The sequence below is a fragment of the Oncorhynchus masou genome, chromosome 3 (genome assembly GCF_036934945.1).
Source record: "Oncorhynchus masou masou isolate Uvic2021 chromosome 3, UVic_Omas_1.1, whole genome shotgun sequence".
NCBI classification, from domain to species: Eukaryota; Metazoa; Chordata; class Actinopteri; order Salmoniformes; family Salmonidae; genus Oncorhynchus; species Oncorhynchus masou.
In genome coordinates, this window is record NC_088214.1 from 49,316,634 (window position 1) to 49,326,873 (window position 10,240).

The following is a 10,240-nucleotide window of genomic DNA, read 5'->3' on the forward strand; positions in this document are numbered from 1 at the left end:
CATCTACCATGATCATCCCTCAACACTTTACCCGTGGCAAGCACACCGATCTATTAAACCATACCTTGTTCACTCTCCTCAGGACTTTAAATGACCCCACAAACCGTGGACCCAGTTTACGACGGGGCAGTCGGAGGGGCAAAGGGTTAAATACACAACATGTAATTGATGGGATTGGAACCAGGTGTGAAGGAAGACAAGACAAAATCAATGGAAAATGAAAAAGGGATCAGTGATGGCTAGAAGGTCGGTGACGTCGACCGCCGAACACCGCCCGAACAAGGAGAGGGACCAAACAAATCTTTTTTTTTTAGAATCTTCAAAGTAGCCACCCTTTGCCTTGATGACAGCTTTGCACACTCTTGGCATTCTCTCAATCAGCTTCACCTGGATTGCATTTCCAACAGTCTTGAAGGAGTTCCCACATATGCTGAGCATATCACACTGCGGTCCAACTCATCCCAAACCATCTCAATTGGGTTCAGGTCCGGTGAATGGAGAACAGGTCATTTGATGCAGCACTCCATTACTCTCCTTCATCAAATAGCCCTTACACGAATGATAATCCCACTAAGCGCAAACCAGATGGGATGGCGTATCGCCGCAGATTGCTGTGGTAGCCATGCTGGTTAAGTGTGACTTGAATTCTAAATAAATCACTGACAGTGTCACCAGCAAAGCACCCTCACACCATCACACCTCCTCCTTCATGCTTCATGGTGGGAATCCAAAAAAAATGCACCACATGTGGAGATCGTCCTTTCACCTACTCTGCGTCTCACAAAAACAGGGTGGTTGGATCCAAAAATATCAAATTTGGACTCATCAGACAAAAGGACAGATTTCTACCGGTCTAATGTCCATTGCTTGTGTTGCTTGGCCCAAGCAAGTCTCTTTTTATTGGTGTCCTTTAGTAGTGGTTTCTTTGCAGCATTTTGACCATGAAGGCCTGATTCACGCAGTCTCCTCTGAGCAGTTGATGTTGAGATGCATTTATTTATTTTATTTGCAATCTGAGGTGCAGTTAACTCTAATGAACTGTCTCTTCTGCAGCAGAGGTAACTCTGGGTCTTTCTTTGCTGTTGTGGTCCCCATGAGAGACAGTTTCATCATAGCGCTTGATGGTTTTTGCGTCTGCACTAGAAGAAACTTTAAAAGTTCTTTAAATGTTCCGGATTGACTGACCTTCATGTCTTAAAGTAATGATGGACTGTCATTTCTCTTTGCTTGTTTGAGCTGTTCTGGACATAATATGTGCTTGGTCTTTTACCATCTTCTGTATACCACCCCTGCCTTGTCACAACACAGCTGATTGGCTCAGACACATTAAGTAGGAAAGGAATTCCACAAATTAACTGCTAACAAGGCAGAGCTGTTAATTGAAATGCATTCCAGATGACTACCTCATGAAGCTGGTTGAGAGATGCCAAGAGTGTGCAAAGCTATCAAGGCAACGGGTGGCTACTTTATAGAAATCAAATATAACATTGTTGAACAGTTGTTTGCTTACTACATGATTCCATATGTGTTATTTCATAGTTTTGATGTCTGCACTATTATTCTACAATGTAGAAAATAGTACAAATAAAGAAATTCCCTTCAATGTGTAGGTGTGTCCAAGCTTTTGACTGGTACTGTAAATGCATGACTGCTTCTGCTTTGAATTTCCAGTTGTGTTTCCACGTACCAGTAGATGGCGATACAACACAGGATAACCCACAGAGACAGTATCAACTGATATCAACTCAAATCACAATCACAGATCATTGTGTCTTGTGCCTTTTTTATTGAAAATTACTCTGAATAATAACAATAATAATAATTTCAGGGCTGACTTAAACTACTGGTATTATATTATAACAGTTCCATACAGTTTTGAGTGGATGGGCAACAATGAGTCATTTAGTATGGGATTCATTCTGATCCGTGTTATAGCGCATCTGACATTTAAATTGTATTTTTTGGTACCTTACCCCCTTTTTCCCCCAATTTCGTGATATCCAATTGGTAGTTGCAGTCTTGTCCCATCGCTGCAATGCCCGTACAGACTCGGGAGAGGCAAAGGTTGAGAGCCATACATCCTCCAAAACATAACCATGCCAAGCCGCACTGCTTCTTGACTCACTGATCACTTAACCCAGAAACCAGCTGCACCAATGTGTCAGAGGAAACACCGTACAATTGGTGACCGAAGTCAGCGTGTATGCACCCGGCCCGCCACAGGAGTCGCTAGAGCGTGATGGCCAAACCCTCCTCTGACCCGGATGACGCTGGGCCAACTGTGCGCCACCTCATGGATCTTTCGGTCACGGCCTGGGATGGATCCCGGGTCTGTAGTTATGCCTTAAGGACTGGAATGTAGTGCCTTAAACAGCTGCGCTACTCGGGAGGCCTACAGGTTATTTCTAATTGAGCTCACATCTTTAGCATTTACCTTGAATGCAATCTCCACAAATGCTGTAACATTGCCTTTAAAAGCTGTGTTTTCTACAAGCGTGATCGGATTAAATCCAGGCCTCAGACCAATTATGAAAATAAACATTAAATCCAAAACGATAAATGAAATGAAATTTAAGTTTTTAACTGAAGCCATTGCCCCATTATGTACTCTCTGTATTGGTGTGGCATTCGACTTTAATGACTGCCCAGCGGGCCAGTGTACAATTCCCCTTGTTTTCTAATGTCTAGCCCTGTGTGGCTGAGCACAGACATAAACATGTCGCTCTATTGAACAAAAATAATTATATATACAGTACCAGTCAAAAGTTTGGACACTCATTCAAGGGTTTTTCTTTCTTTTTACTATTCAAGAAGACATCAAAACTATGAAATCAAAAAAAGTGTTAAGCAAATCAAAATATATTTTAGATTTTAGATTATTCAAAGTAGCCACCCTTTGCCTTGATGACAGCTTTGCACACTCTTGGCCTTCTTTCAACCAGCTTCATGAGGTACTCCAATCCTGTCCCGGTGCACCACGGACAATTCCTTTGGCTTGGATTTTGCTCTGATAGGCACTGTCAACTGTGGGACCTTATATGGACTGGTGTGTGCCTGTCCAAATCATGTCCGATCAATTGAATTTATCACAGGTGCATTCCAATGAAGTTGTAAAAACATCAAGGATGATCAAAAGAAACAGGATGCACCTGAGCTCAATTTCAAGTCCCATAGCAAAGGGTCTAAATACTTATGTAACAAGGTATCTGTTTTTTTATTTATAATACATTTGCAAACATTTCTAAAAACCTGTTTTTGCTTTGTCATTATGGGGTATTGTGTGTTTAATTTGTTTTTTAAAATCCATTTTAGAATAATGTAACAAAATGTGGAAAAGGTCAAGGGGTCTGAATACTTTCCAAATGTACGGTAAAAGACAAAACACCAGGAAATCAGCTCCAAGTTATTTTTATTTTGGAAATCTGTTCCCAAGTATTCCGACACATAATAGAGAGACTTGATCATATACAAATATAAGCAATGTTTGAAATGATTGTTTTAGTCAAACATATCTGTTTGGGCTTCTTGTGGTCAATTTGCAGTCTACAACTTATTTGTAATTCTTTTCTGACCACCCCACCATCCGCTCCAGAAAAAAATCGTCCCGCAACTGAATCTAGTTGATGATCCCTGTTCTAGTGTATTCACAGCAGACATGGATTCAATTTAGAATTCCATCAAATTTATTTGATGATTTACTGTGACAAGTAGACTACATCAGACTACATTATGGTTATCCCCCCTCCCCAAACTACACAATCACTTTCCAACTGTTTCTTTCCCAAAGGACAGATCAATCAAGTGTTAGTATGCCTCACACAAACGGCAGTGGATAAAGACAGATCCATAGTCCATTTTACAGGATCAATCCCATTCTGTGGAATGGGGATAACGTCCTGGCATCTAGATAGAGATTCTCTCTGTCTCTCACACACTCCTATCTATGCCGATGTGATTTCTGTTCACTTGCAGATTTTAGAGAAATATTGGCCTCACTTAATTCATTTTCAACCAGTTCAGCGAGATATTCAGATTAACTGGTTAAGTCTAGCCAAAGTGGGATCTGGAACTGGAATCATATTGGTTTTATACAGCATAATTCATATTTAAAGATGACATTCTTGAACAGCTCACAAGACAGGGGTAGGAGGTCAATGTCACCAACCTATGACATTGACCTACTACCCCCGTCTTGTCACCATATTCAAACATTCTGATCTTTAGCTGAATTTAGTACATTAGAAGTGGTGTCCTCTAGGTAATGTAGTCCAGTCAAACCCTAACCCAACACACTAAACTGCTGATCAAAGGTGAGATTGAACGCAACCTCAATCTAAGGGGTTTTTACATGTGGGACTCTCCCAAGTATTACGTAAGAACACTGCACACAGTTTTTAGGAAGACAATTGCCCTTTATGTGGCCTGCCTCTGTCAGCGCCTTTTCCCCTACCACTTTCACATTTGAAAAAGGGGTTATCCATCCCTCCCTGTATCCGTTCCCTACACCCAAATATGGTCCTCAGGACAGATTTCCAAGTAAACTTTGATTGAAGGCTGTGCTTTGGTAGGAACATTACACCAAGAGCCTCAAATATCTTCGTGAGGTAGCAAGGCGTTGTATAACGTCACTACTAAATATTGTTGCTTCTAAATGTTATACACTTATTACATTTACGTTTTAGTCATTTAGCAGATGCTTTTATCCAGAGCGACTTAGAACAATGCTAATAATCTTATGCAGTGCTTACTCAGAGGGAAAATAGAGTCCCACCATAAATGATCACTAACTGTTAAGACTGTTATAAATGTTCAATGGCTACCTATACATCCGTCTATGTATAAAGATTATCTCTGTATCTATGACTCCTAACATGAGTGGCCCATAGAAAATAATAGATCATATAGATCAACGGGGACAGAAACAAAGGATATGTCATTATGTTTAAGTTGGTGGATAAATATTCTAAACCTCCAGGGATACAGTAACAGAGGCAATTGGATCATTAAAATGAAAGGCATGTCTTGATTCTTGGTCATTACTTTATGTAGCAGCTTGTGGCAACATGTGATATTTTGACATTTCACATGTAAAAATGTTAATTTACATGGGAAAAGACATGATAATTTCTCATGACTTTTCTATAAGGGACACATGCGCATAGACACACACACACACACACACACACACACACACACACACACACACACACACACACACACACACACACACACACACACACACACACACACACACACACACACACACACACACACACACCAGAAAAGCTCAGTCCCTTTGTGACATGGATTTATTAAAGAAATTACACCTTTTGTTAGAGAAACCATAATATCCTTCCTGCCATTGTGTGGCTATGACAAATGTGAAAGCCTAACATCTCTGAACTATCATGCCAGAGGTCCATACAGTGCCATTGGTAACATCAAAGCCTACTTATTAAATTATCCAACTGAATTTCATGTAAGACAATGAAGTAAAGGAAAATAACGCAGCCTAGAGAAAAAGGCAAGAAGATGGAGATCACAGTAATTCCATGTGAAGTCAAATACTTATTTCCATCAGGTGGCTTGTAAAGCAACAAGGCCAGGGGCAGCGAGCGTATGACAAATATTTCTCATAATGGTCGGAAAACTAATGAAGCATGAAAAGCTATTGAGCTCTGCTGGGGGCCCTGAGGCCATCGTCATCCCATTCTACTTCTTTTTCTCTCTTTCTTTCACTCTTCCCATCCTTCGCCAGACTTATTTCTACTTTTTCCACCTCTCTCTCTTCCATTCTATTTCTCTCCTTCAGCCTTCTTTTATTTTTCTCTCTCTCTCTAAACATATTCAATGTTTGTAAAGATGGGGATAAATAATAATAAAGAGATGCACTGCTTCTTGACCCCACACTCCACAAAGCATGTCCTGCAGGCTCTAGTTTTATCTTATCTTGATTATTGTCCAGTCATATGGTCAAATGTCACAAAGAAAGACCTATGCTGCAGCTGCAGCTGGACCAGAACAGAGGAGAACTGTCACACCCTGATGTTTCACCTGTCTTTGTGCTTGTCTCCACCCCCCTCCAGGTGCCACCCATCTTCCCCATTATCCCCAGTGTATTTATACCTGTGTTCTCTGTTTGTCTGTTGCCAGTTCATATTGTTTGTGAAACCTACCAGCGTTTATTACCCTGATCCTGCCTGTATCTTGCTCCTGTTTTCTAGTCCTTCCCGGTTTTGAACGTTCTGCCTGCCCTGACACTGACCCTGAGCCTGCCTGCCATTCTGTACCTTGCTCCACCTCACTGGATTATTGACCCCTTCCTCCCGTTCTGTACCTTACCCCACCTAACTGGATTATTGACACCTGCCTGCCATGACCCTGAGCCTGCCTGTCGTTCTGTACCTTACCCCACCTCACTGGATTATTGACCCCTGCCTGCCCTGACCCTGAGCCTGCCTGCCGTTCTGTATTTACCCCACCTAACTGAATTATTGACCCCTGACCCTGAGCCTGCCTGCCGTTCTGTACCTTACCCCACCTAACTCTATTATTGACCCCTGCCTGTCCGGACCCTGAGCCTGCCTGCCGTTCTGTACCTTACCCCACCTAACTGGATTATTGACCCCTGCCTGCCCTGACCCTGAGCCTGCCTGCCGTTCTGGACCTTACCCCACCTTACTCTATTATTGACCCCTGCCTGCCATGACCCTGAGACTGCCTGCCGTTCTGTACCTTCCACCATCTAACTGGATTATTGACCCCTGCCTGCCCTGACCCTGAGCCTGCCGTTCTGGACTCTTTGCACCCTCTCTGGATTATTGACCCCTGCCTGCCATGACCCTGAGCCTGCCTGGCGTTCTGTACCTTACCCCACCTTACTGGATTATTGACCCCTGCCTGCCCTGACCCTGAGCCTGCCTGCCGTTCTGGACCCTTTGCACCCTCTCTGGATTATTGAACCCTGCCTGCCCTGACCCTGAGCCTGCCTGCAGTTCTGTACCTTACCCCACCTCACTGTATTATTCACCCCTGCCTGCCATGACCCTGAGCCTGCCTGCCGTTCTGTACCTTACCCTTTGCACCCTCTCTGGATTATTGACCCCTGCCTGCCATGACCCTGAGCCTGCCTGCCGTTATGTACCTTACCCGACCTAACTGGATTATTGACCCCTGACTGCCATGACCCTGAGCCTGCCTGCCGTTCTGTACCTTACCCCACCTAACTGGATTATTGACCCCTGCCTGCCCTGACCCTGAGCCTGCCGTTCTGTACCTTCCCCCGTCTAACTGGATTATTGACCCCTGCCTGCCATGACCCTGAGCCTGCCTGCCGTTCTGTACCTTACCCCACCTCACTGGATTATTGACCCCTGCCTGTCCGGACCCTGAGCCTGCCTGCCGTTCTGTACCTTGCCCCACCGAACTCTATTATTGCCCCCTGCCTGCCCTGACCTTGAGCCTGCCTGCTGTTCTGTACCTTACCCCACCTCACTGGATTATTGACCCCTGCCTGCCATGACCCTGAGCCTGCCTGCCAATCTGTACCTTGTCCAACCTAACTGGATTATTGACCCCTGCCTGCCATGACCCTGAGCCTGCCTGCCGTTCTGTACCTTACCCCACCTCACTGGATTATTGACCCCTGCCTGTCCGGACCCTGAGCCTGCCTGCCGTTCTGTACCTTGCCCCACCGAACTCTATTATTGCCCCCTGCCTGCCCTGACCTTGAGCCTGCCTGCTGTTCTGTACCTTACCCCACCTCACTGGATTATTGACCCCTGCCTGCCATGACCCTGAGCCTGCCTGCCAATCTGTACCTTGTCCAACCTAACTGGATTATTGACCCCTGCCTGCCCTGACCCTGAGCCTGTCTGCCGTTCTGTGCCTTACCCCACCTAACTGGATTATTGACCCCTGCCTGCCCTGACCCTGAGCCTGCCTGCCGTTCTGTACCTTGCTCCAGCTCACTGGATTATTGACCCCTGCCTGCCATGACCCTGAGCCTGCCTGCCGTTCTGTACCTTACCCCACCTAACTCTATTATTGACCCCTGCCTGTCCGGACCCTGAGCCTGCCTGCCGTTCTGTACCTTACCCCACCTTACTGGATTATTGACCCCTGCCTGCCCTGACCCTGAGCCTGCCTGCCGTTCTGGACCCTTTGCACCCTCTCTGGATTATTGAACCCTGCCTGCCCTGACCCTGAGCCTGCCTGCAGTTCTGTACCTTACCCCACCTCACTGTATTATTCACCCCTGCCTGCCCTGACCCTGAGCCTGCCTGCCGTTCTGTACCTTACCCTTTGCACCCTCTCTGGATTATTGACCCCTGCCTGCCATGACCCTGAGCCTGCCTGCCGTTCTGTACCTTACCCCACCTAACTGGATTATTGACCCCTGCCTGCCATGACCCTGAGCCTGCCTGCCGTTCTGTACCTTACCCCACCTAACTGGATTATTGACCCCTGCCTGCCCTGACCCTGAGCCTGCCTGCCGTTCTGTACCTTCCCCGTCTAACTGGATTATTGACCCCTGCCTGCCATGACCCTGAGCCTGCCTGCCGTTCTGTACCTTACCCCACCTCACTGGATTATTGACCCCTGCCTGTCCGGACCCTGAGCCTGCCTGCCGTTCTGTACCTTGCCCCACCGAACTCTATTATTGCCCCCTGCCTGCCCTGACCTTGAGCCTGCCTGCTGTTCTGTACCTTACCCCACCTCACTGGATTATTGACCCCTGGCTGCCATGACCCTGAGCCTGCCTGCCAATCTGTACCTTGTCCAACCTAACTGGATTATTGACCCCTGCCTGCCATGACCCTGAGCCTGCCTGCCGTTCTGTACCTTACCCCACCTCACTGGATTATTGACCCCTGCCTGTCCGGACCCTGAGCCTGCCTGCCGTTCTGTACCTTGCCCCACCGAACTCTATTATTGCCCCCTGCCTGCCCTGACCTTGAGCCTGCCTGCTGTTCTGTACCTTACCCCACCTCACTGGATTATTGACCCCTGCCTGCCATGACCCTGAGCCTGCCTGCCAATCTGTACCTTGTCCAACCTAACTGGATTATTGACCCCTGCCTGCCCTGACCCTGAGCCTGTCTGCCGTTCTGTGCCTTACCCCACCTAACTGGATTATTGACCCCTGCCTGCCATGACACTGAGCCTGCCTGTCGTTCTGTGCCTTACCCTCCGAACTGGATTATTGACCCCTGCCTGTCCTGACCCTGAGCCTGCCTGCCGTTCTGTACCTTGCTCCAGCTCACTGGATTATTGACCCCTGCCTGCCATGACCCTGAGCCTGCCTGCCGTTCTGTACCTTACCCCACCTAACTCTATTATTGACCCCTGCCTGTCCGGACCCTGAGCCTGCCTGCCGTTCTGTACCTTACCCCACCTTACTGGATTATTGACCCCTGCCTGCCCTGACCCTGAGCCTGCCTGCCGTTCTGGACCCTTTGCACCCTCTCTGGATTATTGAACCCTGCCTGCCCTGACCCTGAGCCTGCCTGCAGTTCTGTACCTTACCCCACCTCACTGTATTATTCACCCCTGCCTGCCCTGACCCTGAGCCTGCCTGCCGTTATGTACCTTACCCGACCTAACTGGATTATTTACCCCTGCCTGCCATGACCCTGAGCCTGCCTGCCGTTCTGTACCTTACCCCACCTAACTGGATTATTGACCCCTGCCTGCCCTGACCCTGAGCCTGCCTGCCGTTCTGTACCTTCCCCCGTCTAACTGGATTATTGACCCCTGCCTGCCATGACCCTGAGCCTGCCTGCCGTTCTGTACCTTACCCCACCTCACTGGATTATTGACCCCTGCCTGTCCGGACCCTGAGCCTGCCTGCCGTTCTGTACCTTGCCCCACCGAACTCTATTATTGCCCCCTGCCTGCCCTGACCTTGAGCCTGCCTGCTGTTCTGTACCTTACCCCACCTCACTGGATTATTGACCCCTGCCTGCCATGACCCTGAGCCTGCCTGCCAATCTGTACCTTGTCCAACCTAACTGGATTATTGACCCCTGCCTGCCATGACCCTGAGCCTGCCTGCCGTTCTGTACCTTACCCCACCTCACTGGATTATTGACCCCTGCCTGTCCGGACCCTGAGCCTGCCTGCCGTTCTGTACCTTGCCCCACCGAACTCTATTATTGCCCCCTGCCTGCCCTGACCTTGAGCCTGCCTGCTGTTCTGTACCTTACCCCACCTCACTGGATTATTGACCCCTGCCTGC

At 47.5% G+C, this 10,240-nt stretch overlaps 1 protein-coding gene across 1 annotated transcript in view; it reads left to right on the forward strand.

Moving 5' to 3' along the window:
• Window positions 1-1,603, forward strand: part of tmx3a (thioredoxin related transmembrane protein 3a) — a 37,432-nt gene extending 35,829 nt beyond the window's left edge. The window contains exon 17 of the mRNA XM_064943454.1: window positions 83-1,603. The gene's annotated coding sequence lies outside the window, so the exon portion shown is untranslated. The remainder of the gene's footprint in view (window positions 1-82) is intronic.
• The last annotated feature ends 8,637 nt before the right edge of the window (window positions 1,604-10,240 follow it).